This window comes from Cygnus atratus, chromosome 7 (assembly GCF_013377495.2).
Source record: "Cygnus atratus isolate AKBS03 ecotype Queensland, Australia chromosome 7, CAtr_DNAZoo_HiC_assembly, whole genome shotgun sequence".
In the NCBI taxonomy this organism is placed as follows: Eukaryota; Metazoa; Chordata; class Aves; order Anseriformes; family Anatidae; genus Cygnus; species Cygnus atratus.
In genome coordinates, this window is record NC_066368.1 from 3,708,150 (window position 1) to 3,729,877 (window position 21,728).

At 50.8% G+C, this 21,728-nt stretch overlaps 1 protein-coding gene across 3 annotated transcripts in view; it reads left to right on the plus strand.

Annotated features, from left to right (window-relative positions):
• The first annotated feature begins 2,224 nt into the window (after window positions 1-2,224).
• CTBP2 (C-terminal binding protein 2) overlaps window positions 2,225-21,728 on the plus strand; it is a 124,647-nt gene continuing 105,143 nt past the window's right edge. The window contains exon 1 of one of the 3 annotated variants that reach the window (XM_050711861.1): window positions 2,225-2,507. The gene's annotated coding sequence lies outside the window, so the exon portion shown is untranslated. Of the gene's footprint in view, window positions 2,508-3,448; window positions 3,810-21,728 lie in introns of those variants that run through there. The other 2 variants (XM_050711855.1, XM_050711856.1) reach the window with 2 other exon arrangements.

Here is a 21,728-nt window from a genome sequence, read left to right on the forward strand (position 1 = left end):
GGGACGATCCTCCTACTGCATGGGTTGTCCGTACAAACACCCTAAGGAGGGTAGCTTTGGCCTTTTCAAGCACAAGTGGGGAACTCTCCTCGTAGATGACAGCCTTGCAATGGCAACGCCTATCTGGAAAAAAATAATAATAATAATAATTCAGGCATAACATGGGGGATAGCAGCCAGAACACTGCTGCAGCCCCTGTCCTGTGTAGGGAGGCCGAGGCACAAACTCCAGGTGGGTGCCGGACTTCTGCAGGGGCACGTGAGATGCTCGAGGGGTTTAAGCACCTCCGAGGCTGGGCAGCAGCCGAGTGGAAGCGCTAAAAGCTGTGATGCCAAGTTCGATGCCTGCCGCATCAGGCCCCACGCTGAACCTACCATGTCTCCTTCCCTGGTTTCTGATCAGGAAGGTTATTTCACACGTGACAAATGCTCGGTCACCATCCAAATGGTCTGAAGAAAACTCCATGTGCCTGGTGACCCCCCACTAAACTTGAAGATGTGTTTGGTTTGGAGCTTTCCCTTTTACAACCCGGCCTGATTGCTCTGGGTCACTCTCTGGGTTTGCATCATGAACTCGACGTTACTCATTAGGAGCGATCCCTATTTCTCAGTCCCACACCGCCAACCTTGGCGTGTTTCGATTGACAGATCCGAGCTGGAAGAAGCAGAGGTGGTGGCTGGGCTTCAAAAACTCGGCGTGGAGGTGCCAGGCCAGAGCACAATGTCGTCGAGCAGCGCTGCCGATGACGGAAATGTAAGAAATCTTACAGAGGATCCAGAATTATATGAACGCTGCGTTGTGCTCACACCTGGCCCCGATCTGCGGGGTGCCGCTGTGGTGTCCGCACAGGGTGGGTGCATTTCCCTGGAGGAGCGTGGGCGCGCTCAGCACCCAGCTGTGCACCTCCTGGGCAAGCTGGGGGCGGTGAGGCTTCGGGTTCGGAGCAGAGCTGGGCAGCAGGTGCTGGGGGGACAAATGATGGACGTGGTGTAACAGCCAGCAAGGACCGAAAACGGGCTTGTAAGACTCGAGATCCGTCGGCTCCTCACCATGTAATTTCGCAGACAAAAAAAAATGAAGCTCGCTTATTAATTTTGATGGACAATTGATCTGGTTCAAGGGTTTTTATTTGACTCGAAAAGGAACGTGCTTTTTTCACAGGCCGATTGAGAAGCATGGAATATATATAATGCAGGAGGCTCGATGATTATACAACAAAAAGATCGGATCACCACCTGCCCACATTCTTGTGATAAGCAGACGAAGAATGTCTGTCAAAACATTAATTCCCCAATCTCGGGGGGTAACGCGGAATACACACACAAATAAACGCACGTCGGAGCGCGCTCTTGTTATCTCGCATTCAGCCCAGCGCCACGGTGCGACCATCTGATAGCCATATCAAACCGGGCGCTCGGCGGGGGTGCGCGGGGCAGCCCCTCCGCTTTTAGGATGCCGGCAGCGAGGGCTCAGCACCCCGGTGCCCCTTTTATTCCCCAGCCTCGGCAGCGCTTTCAGGCCGGGCGCGGTGCCATAACCGCGCACGGGAGCGCGGCCGCGGTCCGAAGGGAGCCGGACGCTGCCGGGGCCGGATCCTGCGGGCGAGCAGAGCCCAAGGGGGGGGGGGGGGGGGGCGCGGAGCCCGGGGGGGGTCGGCGCGGTGCCCCCGCGGGTGCGGAGCCGAACAAAGGCGGCGGCCGCCGGGAGCAACAGGCTCCGTGCAGCCCCCTCCGAGGGTGCGGAGCCCTGCGGGGGCGGTGTGTGCCCGTCTGTGTGTCTGTCCTCCCCCCGCCCCGGAGCCTCCCGGTGCCCCCCCCCTCCCCAACCCCGGCTGTTTGTACTTTGGCTGCTCCGCTAATCCCCCGGGAGAGCCTATTTGTAGTGAAGAGTATCTATAGGGGGCGAGGCCGGTCCATGTGGGTTTGTGTCATTGGTTTGCGAGGAGAGACCCCGCCTATTGCCCAAAAAAAAAAAAAAAAAAGAAAAAAAGAAAAAAAAAAGAAGGAAAAAAAAAAAAAAAAGCAGCGAGAGCCCCTACCTCTGCTGCGCTCAGCCGGCGCGGCGAGGGGGAGCGCTCCGCCCAGCGCCGGCCGGGCACTTTCTCGCTTCAAAAAAAAAAAAAAAAAAAAAAAGGAAAAAAAAAAAGAGGGAAAAAAAAAAAAAAACAGCGCCTCCGACCCTCCCCCCGAGTTGCAATTAGCATCCTCCCCGCTGCTGCTGGGCGCCGCGGCGGGGCTCCGCTGCCCCCGTCCGCTCCCGGCGCGGCGGCGGGCGGAGCAGGAGCGGCTCGGCACGGCTCGGCACGGAGCGGCACGGAGCGGAGCGGAGCGGGGGGAGGCTTAAGTTTTTGTGCGGGGCGAGCGGCTGGCGCTGGAAGGTGGATCTCCGGCAGGCACAACCCGGCGGCGGCGGGCAGGGATGCGGCGCTGAAGCGGTGCGGGGAGGCCGGCCGGGCCGAGCCGAGCCGAGCCGGGCCGAGCCGAGCCGGGCCGGGCGGCCAGCAGCAGGTAAGGGCGGCCGGGGGGGGGCGGCAGCGCGGCGGGGGCATCCTCCCCTCCATCTCCCTCCGCTCTCCCCGGAGAGCCCCGGGGGGGGGGTCCCGGTCCGTCCCCCCCCCCCCCCCGGCACCGTCGCCCACCGGCCCGGTGGCCTTGCGCCACCCCCGGACCCCGGCGGGGGGCGGCCCCGCAATTTGGGCGGCGAGGGGCCGGGGGCGGCTTTGTTGTGCCGGCCCGCATTGTTCCCCGCGGCCCGGCGGCCCCGCAAAGTTTGGGCGCGGGGAACGGGGGGAGCCCGGGGCCGACTTTCCCTTTTTATTCTGCCCTGCTGTCATCTCTCGGGCTTTATTTCCTTAGCCTACGCCGCTCTGCTGTTTGTTATTTTATTATTTTACCCTACCTCGCGGCGTGTGCGCTTCAGCTCTTTATTCCGTTCCAAGCATTATCATTGTTTATCTATATGTATTTTTAATTTTTTAATTTTATTTATTTTTTTAATTATTATTTATTTCCCTCGGCCCCGCGGGCAGCGCAGGGGCCGCGCCTCGCCTCGCTCCTCCCTGCCCGGCCCCGCTCCGTGATGCCCCCGCTGGGACGCGCCGAGCGGTTCCCCCCCCCCCCCCGCCGTGGGCAGCGCACCCCCACGCGTGGCGCCCCGTGGGGCCGGGGAGCTGCGAAACGGGGGGGCTGGAGACTGGGGGTGCCTTTGTGACACCCCCCCCACCACCACCACCCCCGGGGGGGGGGTGCCGGAGCGGTCGGGACGTTGGGGAGCGCAGGGGGGCACCCATGGGTGCGGGGTCCCGGCGGCTCTTGGGGGGCACCCGCAGCTCCCGCAAACCTCCCGCCCGGAACGGCCGGAGCCCTAATTGAAGCACTTTCATCATTCACACTTGATTAAGTCCGCCGTGACCAGAGGACAGAAACAACCCCCAGCCCGCTGGAACACGAGGGATGGCATGACATTTTAATCCTGTGTTTTCAAAACCATCCTCGAAGAGCAGGGAAAACGCCAGCCGGGGACGGTGAGGTGCAGCGAACTGTTGTTTTCCTACAGATGGTGGCTCACCGATGGGGCTCAAATCCCACTTAGCGCCGACATCGAGGAGGAAAAGGCACATACTTTTTAGTTTGTTTAAGCCGAGTGAATGAAATAATGATAGACAAGATGCCTGGTGACAAAATGCTTTTGTTCCTGTTTTCATCAGTGCATAAGGGCGCCGACCTGCTTTAGCATTCTTTAAAGGTCTCTTTACCAAGGAAAATTGAAGACGGTCTCATTATAGGAGAGTGTGTTCAGAATACTATGAGGTATTTATGAATTCAAAGGTGATTGTTGAGTCGCAGACATTTCAATTACGCATCCTGTAGTTAAAAAAAAAAAAAAAGGAAATTATTTGTGGCGATGTGCTCTGTAATCTGCTGCTACAAGGCTGGTCCGTTCGCAGGCTTCAGAGCTGGCTGAGGGAATGGGTTTGTCCTCGGGGCTCGAATCTGAAACCAAGATTTGTGCCCTTCGCCTCGCAAAACTTTGTGCTGTGGGGGCAGCCTGAAGTCGCTCTTAGAGCAGCGGTTTGCGAAATGTCAGACATTGTCGGTATTTTTCTGGGAAATCTGGCATTGTAAATGCTGGGCTGTATTTTTAGAAAGGAGCTTTTATTTTTGGAAGCCTTTGCGAAGCACACCTGTTAGTCATTAGCGGGGAGCGGGGCAGGGGTTTGCTTTCAGCATCCACGCAGGCGGGCTGGCCGCCGGGCTGCGGGCACGCTCCCTCTGCTCCGCAGCCCTCGTGGCCGCCAGCAGCGAAAAAGAGCCTTCCCCTTTAAAAGTCATAGCAAATTATTTGTTATGTAGCAGCGCTGTTTGTTATTGTAGGAGTGTTTGAATTTTCATTTTTGTTCAGAACGAGACACCTGGGCAGCCCGGAGCGTGTTCTCCAGGTGCCTTGTGGCACGCCGGCTGCAGGCGATGCTTCGTGGTGGTCGCATGGCTGGGTGCGAGGCAGCCGTCTGTTTGTCCAGCCCGGTCTGTCTGTCCGACCCCGTCTGTCTGTGGCCTGGGAGGTTGGGCTGGGCACGGCCACCCCATCCCGTGACGCCCTGTGGAGCCAAGCCGCTTCCCAACAGCCCTTTCCACTCCTAACCTCATGTTTTAGGGCAAAGTTGCACCTTTTTGCACTTGCGCTTTTCCTAAACGGAGAATGTTCGAAGGAGTTTCCCGATGGTGAAAACTGGTGCACATGCTGTCAGCTTTAACACTGTCACCTCAACACGGAGCCGTGTCGCCGGGTTCCCCTGTTAATAATCCTCCTACCAGGAAAAACATCAGCCTCCGAGTTTGATGTCCCAGGGCCAGCCTGGAAGGAGCGCACCCAAACCTTTGTCCGCTCGCGGCCATTTATCGGCCGGGCTGGCTGCAGTCCAGACCGAACTCCTTGAGCTCAGCTGACTCGCGGACACGGAGGGTGTGCTGCAGTGAAAACAGAAAGTTGCCTCTGGGTTTGCCCAGAGTTTTGGAAGAGGTTAGGTTCGTTTTCACAGGAAATGCGGGATTGTTTTCTGGGCGCTGTTTACCAGCTGTGAGGACGGAAAGGGGCTTTGTGTTTAAGCAGAAGAAATGGAAAAGCTCCTCGAAACACAACACTACCGACAATTTGCAAGTGTTTTGTTAAAATCTGCTGCACGCTGTCATATAAAATCTGATAGGTGTCACATTTACTCTTCACATGAGATCTAGCCAGTACTCCTTCCTTTGCTTCGCGTTCTGGTTGCAGTGACTCAGAGAAGTGCGGAGTGGAGCTGCCAGTGAGGAGCTCCTCAGCCGGAGAGACTGTGCCTGCCCGGGAAATTTGGGGTTTTCAGGGCACAGGGCCCTTGCCCCCCATGCTCTGGGCCTGTTTGTGGCTCCTCCTGGTGCTGAAATCACACGCTTGACCGAGGGGCACTGGGTGACCCCGCAGGGCCGCGCTGAGCCGTGTTCACGGCTCCTGAGTTTCTGGCAGGCCGAGGAGACGTGGTGGGGGCGTTGGTAGTCCCTGAACTGCCATCATCTGGGGGGCACGGCGATGGGGGGCAGCAGTGGTGGCCAGGGGCACGGTGCCCCCCTGCTGCCACTTACAGGGAGCGTGGGGGCTTCACAGGAGAGGTTTTGGCAGCTCAAATTTGGCTCCCCTTCCAGCCGGGAGCTGGATGAGGGGCACTGGGGGGGTCGGTTCCCACATGCAGTTTGTCACCTCCGTGCCCACGGGCCCCCGGCCCGCTCCCGGCCCTCCTCCCCTGTTCTCATCGCTGGTTTTTGTTCCTTCTCCTTTGCCAGAGGAAATGAAATAAAGATAAGTTTTAGGTGAAAGGATGAATAACGGCGTGACCGTGCCTTGCCCCACAGAGGGCAGGGCAGCAAGCCGCCGCTTTCTGTCGTGCCTGTTTGCTGCTCGGGCCCAGCCCCATCTCAGTGACGGGGCTGTGACCTTCGGCATCCTACAGACGGTGCTGGGAAGGCCCCAGATAATGTTTGCTGTGACGTCAGCAGAAGTTTTTGGTGCTAGAGCACAGAATTTGTTGTTACCGACACAGCTCTACAGCCGCTGGTGCTGCCTCATGAGCGCATGCCCCTTGCTTGCACCCAGCGCACTGACGATTTAAGTGCCAGGAGCTGTTCCTGAAGGATTAAATGCCTGGTTGCTAATTATTTTTTGTTTCTCCTCTCTGAGAAAGTAATCGTGGCGGGACGTCACGTTTGGGAAGCATGGTGAGGATATAATGGGAAAGATTAAGATTTTTCAGAGGTGATGGCGAGGGGAAAACACGGGTGGTGTTTGGGAAGGCTCTTGTGGACCTGCTGACAAATCTGATGTTTGTATTTTTTTTTCCCTCTGTAGTGATTCGTTAGTGCCTGGGTTGTATTATTTGTAACTTCTAACTGGGATTATCAAACAAAAAAAGCAAGAGTATAATTTTGTTCTGTAGGAAACGCTGTTGGTTGGGGTGTAAGTGGTGCTGGTGGAGCTGTGCGGGTGACAGACGGGGGCACGGAGTTCTAGCAGCTGCGGGCAGGGGCAGGACTCTGCTTTGTTAGCATCAGCTTTCCTAGGCCCCGTTAGGAGCACAGGGTTGCCAACTTCAGCAATTTTTAGGGGTTTTGGTTTTTTTTTTTTTGATTCCAGCCCTTCCAGACAGCCCCACGATGCGGTCACCTCCCCTGGTGCCCCTGCTCCACGGAGGCTCCGGAGGCTGCTGGGCACCGAGGGCTTGCTGCCCGTGCAGGGTGCTTCTGCCTTCCTCTTCACACCACGGGGCATGTTGGCTGCAGGGTTTCTCTGAGGGCACTGGTGTGAACCCACATGCCGTGGTTTTTCACATGAGGACAGGCGCCGTCGCTGCCGTGTAGGTTAGCTGGTGCAGTGTTGTCAAACAACCAGCCACGATTTCCTTGCGACGATGCATACCAATTACTGCTTAAACAGACCCTTGAAGCACAGCGCGGAGGGAGAACGTGTGGATCGGAGATGCGGTGTTTACAAGGAGACAGGTCTTTAATGAGACCAGGAATAATGCAGACGGATTCTCTGTAGCTAAATATAACAGGTACGCAATGGGTGCCGTCTGTTATTCTTTGAGAGACCTGTTCGCATTGGAAAAAGAGCACCTTCAGTGCTGGAGGGGCTGGCACAGAACGCCAGGATGCTCCCAGAGAGGTTGGCTTGTGGCTGTTCCTCTGGTCCTGACTGCTGGCCCTACATGGTGGCTGCTTGAAGAGCCCCAACGCTGCACAGGGGGTTTGGGGCAGAGCTGCATGTCCGAGGAGCTCGGGATCAGCCCCAAAAGAGGCAAGAGGAGGAGGTGGGAATCCCTCGATTCCCACAGAGCTGCTGTTGGGTGAAAACCACCACAAAGGACAATTAGTGATGGGCGGGTGTCGCACCGGGACATGAGCCGAGCTGTGCAGGGTCTCAGCGGTTGCTGCATCCTGCCCCATGGGGGAAATCCCTGTAGATCCCTCCTTAGAAGTATGTGGGGCCAGTGTAGGAAATGATCGTGGTACCTGCAGAGAGCCAGGTTCTGGCGGAAGGAATCGGCAATTTGAGCAAGGTAATTAGGCTAAATATCAGAAGTTACACTTAGAAGTTGAGAGACCTGAGCTTCTCTGTGATTCGGTAAGGATGAAATTATTTCAGTTTAATACATGGAAAAAAAACTTTCTCTCAGCTTTCATACTCTGAAGTTATCCAAAGTTTCATGATCCTGCAGCACAAGCTTGTGCAAGTTTTATATTTACCATTTATCAAGGTTAACGCCCCTTCTCGTACAGTAAATGGTTCGGTGCAACATTCGAGCCTAGAGTTGAGGGATCCAGAAGTTTCATAGCAGAGTACCTACACTAACTTCAGCTTTCCCCCTTCGCAATAATAATAACAGCATTTCTCAGATGAAATATCTGTTCCACCTATTTTCAGTTCCTGGAAGGAAACAGGACCTTTTTGTACGTCATAATATTGCTGTAACGTTATTTCTACGTGAGGTGCCAAGGTGCCCAGTTCTCTGCCAGCCCCGTGGCTGTGGCCAGAAGGGCTGTGGCATGCCACGACCTCAGCCATATCACGGCATGCAGCGTGGCAGCGTCCTTGGCTCTGTCGGGGAAGTAGAGTTTTGATGTTCGGGTGTGTTTTTCCCATCCATGGTGTCTGAAGAGCAGAAAGCACGTCTGTATCCATTTATCTAGACAACAGATGTTGTGAGTATTAGAAAGAAGCAACACAGACAGATTTGGGGAGATAAAATGCACTTTTAGTTTTGCCCAGATCGGGGTATTAATGTGATTTGTGCTTTCGTGGAGGTGTCCCAGCTTCACTGAACACCTTGCCTGGCCCACAAGATCTTGCTCATGCTTAGCCCCTGGCAGGGAGCTGGCAGCCAGTGGTGTTGCTGTGTTTGTTTCTTGACAAATTTTGGCTGAGCAATGTGTCGGAAACAAGAACCTGACCAGGTGGGTCCTCCTCACTTGCTTCCTGGTGGGACACCAGCCTACACTTGGGTTGTTGGAGTTGCACAGCCCTGGGGGAGCTGGAAGGGGATCGGTGGTGACCAACAGAAACCGAAGCTCATGAAGGGATGCAAAGGGAAGCTGTTGCCAGTAGCGATGAGACCGACAAGCAGTTTCTCTAAAATATCGGGACTAGGTTACTCGGTGAAGTTAATAGGAAAGACCAGAATATTGCCTTTTACTGGGGGGAGAAATGTTATGTTTAGGTCCTGTTACACCTCTGGTGCAAGGGGATGCTGCAGCCAGACCTTTGTAAATCAGCCCTCTGCCTCCGTTCGGGAGCTGGCCCTGTGCTCGGCGGGGCAGAAGCGCTCGTTTTTCACTGATTCTTGGACGAGTGGAGGATTCCCAGCAGGCTGTGGCCATGCTTATGGTGTATTGGTACATAAAGAGGGTAAACAGGATGGGCTGAGTAATGCCGACCTGTCAGCTTGATGTAAGTCCTGGGCAAGCGATCTGATTAGTTGGGATGGGACCCGGTTAATGACGAAGTGAAGAGTGGCAACGCACTTCATCTCTATCAGCCTGAGTTTAGAGACATCAGAGCATCTACAATTAACTTTTTTTTTTTCTATTTAAATAGCTTGTATATGTCATTGATAAAGGTAACCGAGTGGATTTTGTTCAATCAAAATTCTGCAAGAAATTTGTCTTTGGTACAGCACCATTGCTTTGGCTGGGAATGTGCAAAGGAGCAACTGGCTGAAACCCAGCAGAGTGCCAGCTCTCCAAATACAGTTGTAAAATCAGAAATAATGTCCAAACATCTATTTCTAGGAGCTTCTCCGAGCATTCGTTTTTGTCCTTCTGCTGCTTAGCGTGTTTGTGAGCAGCCCGTGATAAGGCACAGAATCACTGTTGCTAAAGCTTGAAATGTCACTAAGATTGGGAGAGCGGTAAATAATGAAAAGGAGGGACTGCTGATAAAAGCAATTTGTATTGCTCGGATGCAGGCAGGTAGCAGCTCTCAGATGGCCAACTGTAAATTTCTCTATCTAGGAGCAAACAATACAGGCCGTACCTCCAGGATGCTGTCTGGAGAAATCGTGTCTTTGTGGGGAGCAGAAGAGGCAGGACGAGCACTGCTAGCGTGAGAGCACGGCCAAAGGTCTTGTGTGCTTCTTGCTCGGGCTGCCAGCTGGCTCCCGGGCTGGAGGAGGTGGCGGCGTCCCTGTCCCCAGCACACCAGGGACACCAAGGAGGCTCCACGGAGGGCTGCAGGAGTGCCGGGTGAGCGGGGAGTTTCCAGCGGAGTCCAGGAGCTCGATCTGCTTCACTTACGGAGAGCGTTGGAAGGTAAATTGATTAAGGCAATTAGCGTTGTCATGGGGAAAATAAATTGAATAATAAAGAGCTCTTGGGTCTAGCAGGCAGAGTTTTAACAAGATCCAATAGCTGGAGGATGAAGTGAGAGGAGGGCTGGGATTAAGGTCCCCGGTTTACCACTGAAGGTGACTGGTGCTGGCAGAACCTGCTGAAGGTGCTGGCAGTTTCTCCACCTTTGGAAATGTGAACTTCAGGAATATCTGTTTGTTGAAGTAAACGATGCTCAAGCAGGGATTAATTTAGCAAGTTACTATGCGGTGCGTCAAGCAGGGATTAATTTAGGTAAGTCTCCATGCCGTGTGTCGGGCTGGAAAATCTCAGTAGTCTTTTCTGACTGCAAAATCTATGAAATCTGTGGACGCCCGTCATTTGGAGGAGAGTGCCCAGATGTTTATGGATCCCAGGCACCAGCACTGTAGATTCCCTTCAAGAGGATGGCTTGCAGAGAGGAGACCTGTATCGGAAGGTGGAGGTTGCAGGCTGTGACCTTCAGATCATAGAATCACAGAATGGTTTGGGTCAGAAGGGACCTTTATAGACCATGTGGTGCAACCCCCCGCAGGTTTTTTTTATTTCCCTATATTTCCCCCAAAAATTCCTTGTGTCCGTCACAGTGCTGTTATCTCCAGTGCCACCACCAGGTACTTAGCACTCGGTGGGAAATGAGCCAGGGCCACAGCAGCCCGAGTTATGGCTGATGCTTGCATCAGGTGTGGATGAATTTATGTAGAGGAGGAAAATGAAGGAGGGTGACTTACTTTAGTCGTGTGCTTTATCTCCTTGTTCAGAATTTATTCAAACTCCGGATTGGCTCTGGGCAGCCGTGGTACTTCAGAAATAACCCCAGCCCTGGTGGGAGCCTTCGAAGCAGAAGAGCACAAACAAGAATGCAAACAGCTGATCAAAACAAGTCAAACCCAGATTTAACATGTAATTGTACGTTGCCTCTGCTGTGGTTTGAACACAAACAGCATGTTTGCAGGCAGTTTTATGAGAGCGAGCACAAGGAAGCAGCAAGTGAAACTAGGGGCAAAGGGTTGCAAGCAGCGATTTGATGCACGGTTATTGCTGTCGAGACATGCTGCAGATGAGGGTGGGAGAATTTGGGGCTTACCCCATGTTTTGTACGTGCTGTGCTGCTCCCCGCGATGCCCCTTCTCTCTGTGCGTCATGCTGCTGAGCATTTCTCGTGAAGAATGAAGTGTGTGTTATCGAGGGGAGAATTCAGTGTGATTTTCAAGCAGGGATGTGAGCGTGATGTTTCAACACTCACTCCACTAGCGCTTTTACGGGGTGTTCAGGTGTGCCCACTCGAGGTCTCTGTAGGCTGCCTGACCTCTCGGAGCACGGCTGGAGCAACGCATGAACTTGTTGGTGCAAGTAAACGCCCGGCGGTAAGACAGGCTCGCATGGTCACGCCGCTTGGGCTAATGCTGGGAGTTAAGGACATCTAGATGTTTGGCTTGGTATGGTTTAGCTTAAACAAACCAACACGGCGTTAATCTCATTACTTGAGCAAATGAAATAAACCTTTAAGGCACTTAAAACACGCCGGCGTGAGTTGGATGGTGACGCCGGCAAGACGCTGCGATTGCGGGCGGCTCGGCACGGCACGTGTCCAACAGGCTGTTAGTAACTTCGAGGCATTGTAGTAGCCGAAGAGTTTTCTGTTGTCTTTCCCTTGCATTTGGTCCTTGGTTAGGAGGAGAAGTGACTGAAGAACGTCTTTATAAACTTGAGAGTACCTAGCTGTTTCATACACATCTCTTAATAGAGATTAAACACAAAATAAAGCAGAATGCATCAACAGCGATATTCCCATAAGCAATATTGTAACTTGTATGCAGTGTAATTATATTTTGTACACTTGCCAATTAAGCAGTTATGCTTTAGAGAAAAATTACTTTCAAGAGATGGAAGAAAAGTATCACAGTAAATCAAATAAAATATACATTTATTTCATGTATGCAGCTGAAATTTTAAATTTTCCTGCTGCGTTCAAGCAACTCCTTGGTGGCGTAATGATGCTGCATGTCCTGCAGCTCTTTTTGGGACCGGAAAATGGCAGGCAGGTGAAAAGGTGTGAAAAAATAAATTGCTTTCTGGGATAGCCGTGTGCAGTGTGAACGGAGAAGCTGGGGCATTCCTCCTGCTGCCCAAGAGCCATACCCGGGAGCTCCCAGCAGCGGGGGAATGCGAAATGTCAGCATTTTGCTGACAAATGGATGCCTGCCTGTAATTTCAGTGGCTGTCCACAGCCAAGCCATGCTGCCTGGCCCCCAGCGCCCCACATCCATGCTCTGCACCCATTCCCGTCGGGCAGATGGGTGCCCACAGCACCTCTTCCCGCTCCCGTCCTCCGCAGCGCCGGATGCACGTGGATGGCTGCAGTTCTCTTTTCCCCTCGAGCGCTGGGCTGGGCTGTTCGAGAGGCTGGCAGCCCGGCCCCGTTTATTTCTGTCCATTTATTTTCATCCCGGCCCCGAGGCCACGTCCCCGTGCTTGGCCGTGCGGCAGCGTGGCACAATGTGTGGTGGCTCCGTGGCGGTGCTTGGCTTCTCCTACCCCTGGCAGCAGTGTTAGCACGCGGGTTACAGGAAGGCAGACGGCGTTTGGTAGCCATGAGGGCTCGCTGCAGGACACAGCAGCAAATCTCGTGGAGGGTGAAATACCTGCTGGCCCTGTGTGCCCCGTACGCATGCATTTTGCAAAGAGTTTCTTAACCCCTGACGTCAGCATGAGCGTAATTGCTGACTTTATTTGCAGCCGCATCGCTGCTGGCAAGTTTGGGGGAGTTGTCCTGGGGTGACAATCAGATATTTTTAAAATCTCCTGCACTTCATTGCCCTGAAAACCGTGTCATGCATTCTGCTAGTATAAAGTGAGTCTACGCAGGGTGTGGCGTGGGTTTTTCCACCACCTCAGCCACCGGCGTGACTTCTGTCCAGGACACGGGGCTTTGGTCGAGCAGAAGAGAGCCCGTGCCCACCGTGCCCCGTTATCGGTGCCTCCGCTCCCTTCCTCCCCTCCCGCCCGCCTGCCCACGCCTCGGTGGTGATTTTAATTCGAGAAGAAATAAACAAAGGTATGCTCTGAGTATAAGGAGATGGTTATCACAATGGAGTAATTACATTTTGGTTCTTGATTTGATTTGTTAGCTGGGAGATTAGGCTAAAAGCAGAGAAGGAAATGAATGCATTGTTGACTGCAGGAAGTTATTTATGAGATTTTCCTTATGTTTAAAGGAATTCCCCCTGTGACTTAAGTAGCAGCACGATTTATGGCCTTTCACGTTGGATAGCTAAATAAATAAATAGAATAAAGACAGGAAGAATAAAAGGAAAGGGTACCAGGTTTGCGAGCGCTGAGTTTCTGTTGCGGAGTGCAGGAAACGATCGCTTTGCCAGGCCCAAGCAAACAGATCCCCAGCACTGGGCACGCTGCGCTCAGGACCAGGAGCATGGTCCCCGTGTGTTCGCACTAATGATGTGACACGCGGGCACTTGCATTATGTTTTTATACCGCCCAATTTTTGCTGTTCCTTCCTGTAGTGTTCCCTCCCTGGCTGCCCCTGCAGGCTCTCGGCGAAGTCCCGTGGGATACACGGAGGTGGGAGCAGCGGCCAAGCTGCTGCACCGGGTCGGGGGACGCCGGTGGTGGCCACGCTGATTCTGTCAGAGGCCTTCAAGGCTGTGGCTTCGCCTCACAGCCGCGACAGCACCGCAGCGGCTTGGCCCCAAACTGCATATCTTACTGGCCCCCATTCAGCTCTGGCATCGGTTGAACTTGTGCTTTTTCACCTTGTTCCAGTACGGAGATGTTCAAAGGTGCAGTGTGTGAATGCAGTGCGAGTGCAGGAGTGCGCTGTGCACAGCTGTAGACCCTTGATTCGGGTCTCATCTCATCCGTGTTTGAACACCCTGGGCTCTTCAGATGATCTTGAAATGAAATTAGCAGTGTGCTTGTGATTGGAGATAAGCAAACAGGTTTATTGTCAGCATTGGTACCTGGGTTTTTGGGAAGTGTCATGAAGAGAGCAGTCATCTGTGTTGCAGCCCTCCTGGGTACCTTGGGTGTAAGAGTGTTTGACCAGGCGGCCAGGCACCAGACTCTCCGATCTGACTGAGCTGCCAAAATGCCAAATTTTAGCACAGTTGGACAGAGCAGGCTCACAGAGCACCTGCTACTCACCCCGGTTCTTCTTCCTCACGCTTCTGGATGCTCAGTTTGTGCTGCAAGGAGACCCCCCCTGCTTTGCTCTTGGTGCCAGCCAGCCTCCTCCCAGCCCACCCAAGCTCTCTGATCATCCCTTGTTTGACGGTGGTTTTGTAAGGCAGAAGCTGAGATCCTGCTTGCATCATTTCATGTAAATGGATGAGCAAAGGACCCAGCTCCTCCATGCACGGCTCCAGGCCCTTGGCGTAGCTGGCGGCAGCATGTTCCCTCGCTTTGGTTTCTGGACATGCATAAGATGGATTTCATACCTTTTCCGAGCTGCACTGTGCTGGTGTTGACAGTGGCTGGAAAAAATTACGGGCCAGAAAGCAGCCCAGCGCATCGCCACGCTTACAGCGACATTTATGGCTGGACTTCATGACGTTGTGGCTGATGATATGGCTGGACTCGGTGATCTTGCAGGTGTTTTCCATCCTAAATGACTGTAATTCTACGCTTGCATAAGCCTGTGGAAGTGTAATTTCTGGGTTGGAAGGTGTAAAAATTATTTGGTATATAGTTCCTTCAGCCTTGCTTCAGAAAGGCAGCAGGGGAGAGGAGGCCCAGACCACCCACTTCTATAGACAAAACCTGTGAGAGGTTTGGGAGGTACCAGGCACTGACTGAAGTTACTTTAAACATTAGGAAAGCCTAACTCTCGAGCTGGTCAGCTCTGTAGACGGTGGGACGGGGCTCCACCGGTCAGTGAGGACAGAAGCGACCAAAGCTGAGTGGCACATTTGGAGTGGGCTTTCTGTATTCGGAGCTGAATGTGTTCAGGTGAGAGCGGTGTGGTGGGTGTCAGCGTCTCCTCCAGTGGCCCAGTGATGTGAGTCGTACAGAAGATAATAACTGGGGGTGGGGGGAGCGATAGAAGGAGCTCTGATGGGTGCAGCCGTGACTTATTTTGCATCCTTGAGAAACCCATAAGAAGTGATGTGCTTGACTACAGCTATATTAAACTTCCAGTGGTTTTATTTAAACTACATTTACTACACTGATCATCAGTGTTGTATCAGCAGAACGCATTGGAAGAGCTCGACCCACAGAAGATCCATAAAACGAAGAGGATCTGTTGGCGGAGAGATTATGCCCTGATATTTATAGTTCCTTCAGACTGAGAGATGATTCTGTCTCCACTCCAGTGCGTGTGGAGTTGTCTTGTGAAGTACCAACCACCCCTTCCAGCGCGTTGTAGTGCGAGAGCCCCGTGTGCTGCCGACTGCAGGAAGGTGCTGCAGGACCGAGCCACACCAAGAGGCATGAGGAGCGCTGCTTGCAGTGCCTTTGGCAGGACAGCCGCACCTCGAGGTTACTGCATCAGCCAGGGGGTCTTTGGAAGCTCCCGGAGAAAAACACCAGACTGTTGTCCTGGCTATTTTCAGGCCAGCTTGCTTTGGACTCCTTTTGCGCGGTGCGCTCGGCACGGAGGGCTGTTTTGTGTCCCCGTTGCCTGGCGCTGACATGCTTTCTGCAGTGCTAATACTTCTCTGCTTTTAAATACACAGCGTAAGCTTTAAGTAAGCCAGCGTTGGTGGCGACCGTGATTTATGTTACGATGGCTGTGCTATAATTTGTGGTGTTATGCACCAGAAAGTTGAGAGCATTAGGATAAAGTCTTTCAATAACGTGCAACAAATTCTCATCATCAAGGAGCAACCGTTGTGTACGTTCTGTTGAGTAATTATAGAGTACAAAGAAGATTTGATATAGGAGTTGTGGCTTAATCTCCTGCACTTCATTACATTTTCCCTGTGGTGGTAGCGAGAAATGGGAGGTATATTTTATTTTCCAATTTGAGTATGCTTGCTCAGGATGGCCTTGCTCTTAATGTTGCTTCACGGGGGAGAATTTACAGTGGGGATTTCCATTAATGCTAATGAGAGTTATGCCCATGCAGTTCACTGGCCTGGTGACAGGGGAGGAGAAATAATAATTAAATTCTTTGCCATCTAAAAAAATAAAATGACCCTAAAATGTCCAGTATGTCAGTGGGAAGTGACTGAGTACAGGAGATGCCATCGTTACTGTGCTTCAACATCCACCAGTAGCTGAGAGGCTTTTGCACTATTCCTCTTCTCTGTTCCTTAAAAGAAGAGGGAAAGAAAAAAAAAAAAGAGATGCTTTCTAATTGGGAAGAGTATTAAGCAACCTAGGGATAGATGCTGTGATTATAAAACAAAACATACGGGTTGCCAGTGCAAAGTTGTCTGAAAGGAGTCGCAGTAGGTTTTCTTTATGCTTACGATTAATACACTCTTCCATTTAAAGCCATTAGGTATAGTGCTGCACTTGATTTAAGGTAAGTGCAGTTAATATTTTTGGTTATAAATTTCAGGCATGTTGGTAAGAAATCATCAAAAAGCACAGTACTTCGTGTAAAGCAACAAAGTTCATACTAGTTCCCCTGCAAAACAAGAGGCAGGTTCTTTCCTGCAGCTGGATTTTGCTGGTGGGTGAGGACTGGTTGTGTGTGGTGGAATTAGAGCGAGGACGGCGTTAATGTGAGCTGTTGTGACACATCTTTTGTAAGGGAGTCTATCGAAAGGGAGTGAGGAAAGGGCTATACTTAATCAGTATAAATGTCAGTAGCATATTTTAATAAATTCTTGATTTTGCTTGGACTGTTTGCAATTGCATATTTAAAAGGAATCTGCCATCCCCTTTCGAAGGTATGTGACATTTAAAAGATCTGTAAAGAAGATTGGTTTGACAGCTTCAAATTACATTTGAAAGAGTTTTTTCCTTTCAAAACAGAAAATGAATACTTCCTATTCTAAATGTCACTGCAAAGGCATAAACATGTTTAATCAAATTATATATTTAATTTATGTAAAATGTAATTTTTTATTCATGCAAGAGACTCACTTGTTACATTTTTCCCGTCTCCAAAGCTTAGCAAAGTTGGTGAACTGCAGAATCTCTTGAATAAATCATTGCACAACCGTTTTTCAGCTCCTTTCAGAATTAGCCCTCGGCTCCTGGTTGGATCTCCTTACCGCCAGGTACTTGTGCTCTGCACTGAGCTGCCCTTGGGTCCGTAGGATGTTGGTGGAGCAGGAGGTGTAGGTGCTGTGGAAGAGCCAGGTGGCAGTGCAGGACGGCTGGGGATGAGCTCCTCACCTGTCCTCTGCTGTGCTGCTGTGGGGAAGGTGAGGGCGACACTCCAGCTGCCTGTGAGGACGGGCTGCTTTTCAGGGAGGAAGATTTTGCAGTACTCCCAGGTTAGTCCCGAGAGCAAGAGCTGGCCGTAAGCATGCGTGTCATCAGGTGGTGCCACACACACAGGGTAAACAGATGTCTTGGGGCTTGGGCTTCTTGCTAAGAGAGGAAGCAACAGGAAGGGAATCAATGTCCAAAAAGCACTGTCGGGGAATTCAGCTGTTTCACCTCATTTCTATTTCAATGCCTGCAAGCTTTGTGTATTTGCTGAGCAAATACAGATGTGAAGCTCATACTTGTCCCCAAAAAGGCCAGAACTGTCAAGTCGTACCTCCCAGGTGTGAGGACGGAGGGGCTTGGCAAACCTGTGAGCGTGCCCTGCCCTCTTGCATCTGGGTGTTTCAGGATGACCAGGCATCTGTTGATTAGCTCTGGCAGATTGCGAGGCGTTGTCCAGGTTCTAAAAGCCGAGGATCAGCAAAGAGCACAGTGACATTACTGGAAGTTTCCTCTACAGGAGGGAAGTAGTGGCTCGGGATGCCTCAGAAGGCACTGATCCATCACTTATTTGGTAGATGGAGATACCTCCAGTCTTCCCGAGAAGAGAGTTGTGCACAGCAAGGAGAGAGCAAGCAGAGTTGGAATGAATGCTGGAGAACAAAGCTCAGAAACACTGACTGTCCTCAGCTAAATCCATCTTCTAGCTGGAAAAAGTGTCAGAATACCTTCACGTAGGGTAGGTCAGGTTCTGACAATCTCCTAAAACTTCTCTGTCCTCTCCATGTTACCAATGGATATGTTCATATGTATTTATTCATGTAGGAGATGCCCAAGCCTAGCCAATTTAAACAAGATCTTATAAAAACAAAAAAAACAGAACAAAACAAAAAAAAAACAGTCCTAGAGACTGCTCCATGTAGGCATGGTGAACATGGCAGCTCTGGCCACCAGCCCTCCCTTGAAGAGTTGTCCGTGGGTGGACCCAAGGCTCTGGAAGAGTTTGGGCCTTTCGGCTTTAGGTTGTTTTTTTCCCTTACGAAGAAGAAAGGTTGAGTGAACGAACTAATATTGACAAAGCTGTAATTTAGGCAATTATCCAGCTGACGTGTGCACTGAAAAGGACAGGGAATATTTCTTTCCTGGTTTGCAGTTTCCTTAGAAGGGAGGGGGCGTCTGACTGAAGGCACACGGGAACTCGGGATCACATCACGTTGGGCAGATGGGGGGTACGCATTTTCAGAGACCCCAAGGGGAGGTCCTGAATCTTTTCTCAACCTTCCTCCCTCAGTGTACATCCAGTGTTGGCCTGATATTGAAATAATACCAGAGATAAGAGAGGGTTGGGTGGGTTTTGTGCCCGCCAATGTAAAATCTCCCGTCCCGATCCTGACTTTCCTCTGCCCTAGGACTTGAAAGCACCTTTCTGCAGGATGATGGACCCATGTGGTGGGGTCAAAATGGGGTCAGAAGGCTTTGTCCTCCATCTCCATCTTTTTGTCATGCTTGAACTGTAACTTGAGCTGGGCGGAACATTCTGGATTAGGTAGGGGTATATTTTATATTTATATTTTATTTTTTTCTCAAAAGGAAAACCTTGAAAATATTCCCAGCCATATTTATAGTTCAAGCACAGTAGATTGGTGTAGAGATTCTGAAAGACAGAAAGTAGTAAACAGTACAGATTTTCAGTGTATTGCCCCTTTATGGTTTAGGGGAAATGCACAGTCAATAGTTTTTTTTTTATTATCCATTTCAGTATGAAATATGTTGCGACATTAAGTTGTATATTTCCATTGAAATATATGGCAGGAATAAAATTCCAGATAAAAGGTAACTATTTGACATTCTGTATAGTTGTTGTCGTGCTGTTAAAATAACACATTGACTACTGACTTGATATGAGACAAAGATGAAGAGGAAGCTATGTCAGCAGGATTTTCTGAGGAGCCCTGCAATACCGACATCCAGACGTCAGCGCGAGGTCTCCGCACCCTTTACTCTGAACTGCAAAAGCAGAGGTTGCCCTGAGATATTAACATCCTGAGAACTTAATTTTCTAAGTAAAATAAGCCGCCCTGCTCCTTCCTTCCGAAAGAAAGTACACTCGCAGTGCATTTCAGCAAAGCGTAATGTTTAAAATTTGTTTTCACCCTGCATGTGCTCTGCTGCAGAGGGTTTAAATCTAAAATTATAAGTAAGTGGAGGCAAACTGCAGTTAGTTAGCTGAGCTAACGAGATTTCGGTAGATTGCAGTTCCACACTGTACACTGGCCAAAACCTTAATGCTGTGGGGTGTAGGGTAGTCTCAATTGAGTCAGCCAGAATTATTTTAACTGTTGTATTATATAATTCACCCATTAGTCCTAATTGCTGTCTTTCTTTTAAGCTCGTACTGACTCACTGTCTACTATCCATGGTCTTTTCCCTATCAGGATTGCGTTCTACTATTGCCATACTCAGTACGGAACAGCCAAGTATGTGCAAAAATACACATTTTTTGCTTGTGCCGAATATTTTGCATGCTGTAACAACAAAACTGAAGTCTAGTATGAACAGTAAATCCAGCTACTGCCATGCAAGAATTTAGCAAGCAACCTGCAGAGTAGGAAATAGCTGAAGGCAGAGGAGTCAAAAACGAGCAAAACCAGCACAAGTTTTCATGGCAGCTTGATGCGTTTCAGTGCTCAACAGTTCCTCCGGGCTCCACGCCTGACCGGCAGCACACATCTCCTAGTGGAGGCAGAAGATGTCTCTTGTTCCCCAGAGACACAGCACCAGACCAGGGCACCTTCCCCACGTGGGCTGCGTGGAGTTCAGGGAGGTGAAATCATGAGCTGTGAGCATCTCCTGGAGCCAACAGCCCAGGGAAGTGTCGGGGAAGGTTGTGCAGGTCATCTAACGCCCGGCAGCCATGGGAAATGTCTTGGAGAGCCAGGCAGGGGGAACACCCACAATGACCTGATCCATCCCACTGACCCTATCCATCCCACTATGGGCGCCTTTTCTCCAAGCCAGGCTTTCTCGTCTCGTTGCCTGGATTACAAAGGTTTATAATGTTACTATTTAACAGCTAGTACTCAGGGGGGAGCTGGGTAGGTCGTGGTGCTGGCTGCCTCACAGCTGTCTCCCTGATGCTTCAAAGTTTTGAGTTCGGTTTCTGCCCAGGCTCCCCTGGCAATGCAGCTCTGTGGTGCTGGAGAGGAGGCTTAGGCTGCGTTTTTGGGGCACAAACTGTGGCTGCTATGTGTACGCAGACAGATCCTGTGCACCACGGCACAACACAGCCTTGTGGTGGCAGCTGGGTCTTACTGTTTCTTAAGGGCTTTGAAATTTTGGGGTTATATTTGAATTCCAGCTCGCATGTCAAAATGCGCTCCCAAAGCGCAGAAATGGGTCGCTGCTCCCGGGGAAGTCGCTGGGAGGCTCAACCCAAAAATTCAGCCGGAAAGACCCACGTGGTGCTGGAGATATGAGTTGTTATTAAAAGATCCTGGAGATAACAGTTGTAGCAATCCTACAGCAAAATGGAATGGCTTGACAGTAAATTAGATTTTTAGTCAAATAGAAAAATTGTTCGTTTTTCCATCATAACCGACAAATTTGGTTTTTTTGCATAGTGTTATTTCTTCAGTTTTCATACACATATTTTGCTTGCTATTTATAGCTTTACATGTGTGCAACTTGAAACCAGCCAGTTTGAAATGTTCTAATCTCAGATTTTCCATAAACATTCCTTCCTGTACCGAGACCCCTGTGCACTGAGTTTATGAAAACAATCCCCTCCAGGCAAAGATTTTTCTAATTCCCTGAATATGAGAGGAGAAGTTTATAATGAAGTGTTGATAGGACCTTCAGCGTAGTGTTGTGAATATGTCTATCTACAACCGTGGTAAGGATTAGTTCTCAAGCATTTTGCTGAATAAAAGCTAATTTTACATTTGTACTTATTGTTTCTGTAACTTATTTTCAAAGAAAATGTGCTTTTGCATATGTAAATAGTTCTGCTGTGACAACACATACTTTCCAAATTTAAAATACCTCTTTCGATATGAGGCATTACTGCAAAATAATTGATTCTGTTCAAATGTCTCCTATTAACCAGGTTTAATGTTTTCTGTAAGAGGCCTGACGGAGTGATATTTCAGACGCACACACAATAATATTAAGCTATTAGGCACTTCCCCCATATGTTAATACTTCAAGGGTAGCCTGACAGACACTGATGTTGTTGAAGGGTTCGCCTGCAACCTTTGGTGGTGGGGCTGCGAGAGAGCTGGGCTGCTGCCTGCCTGGCTCCGAACCCGCTTTTGGGTTAGTCTGTGGTGAAAGCCACGTGGGCAGAAATCCTGAATTCATCTAAACGCAGTCTCTACGCTGTTCCCACCTCCCTAGAGTTAACTTCAGAAGGCTTTGGCTGGATGCTGCTGGAACAGGACCATCGCGTGGTCAGCCCGGTCCCACATCCCTTCAGTCTGCTTTCAACAGCAC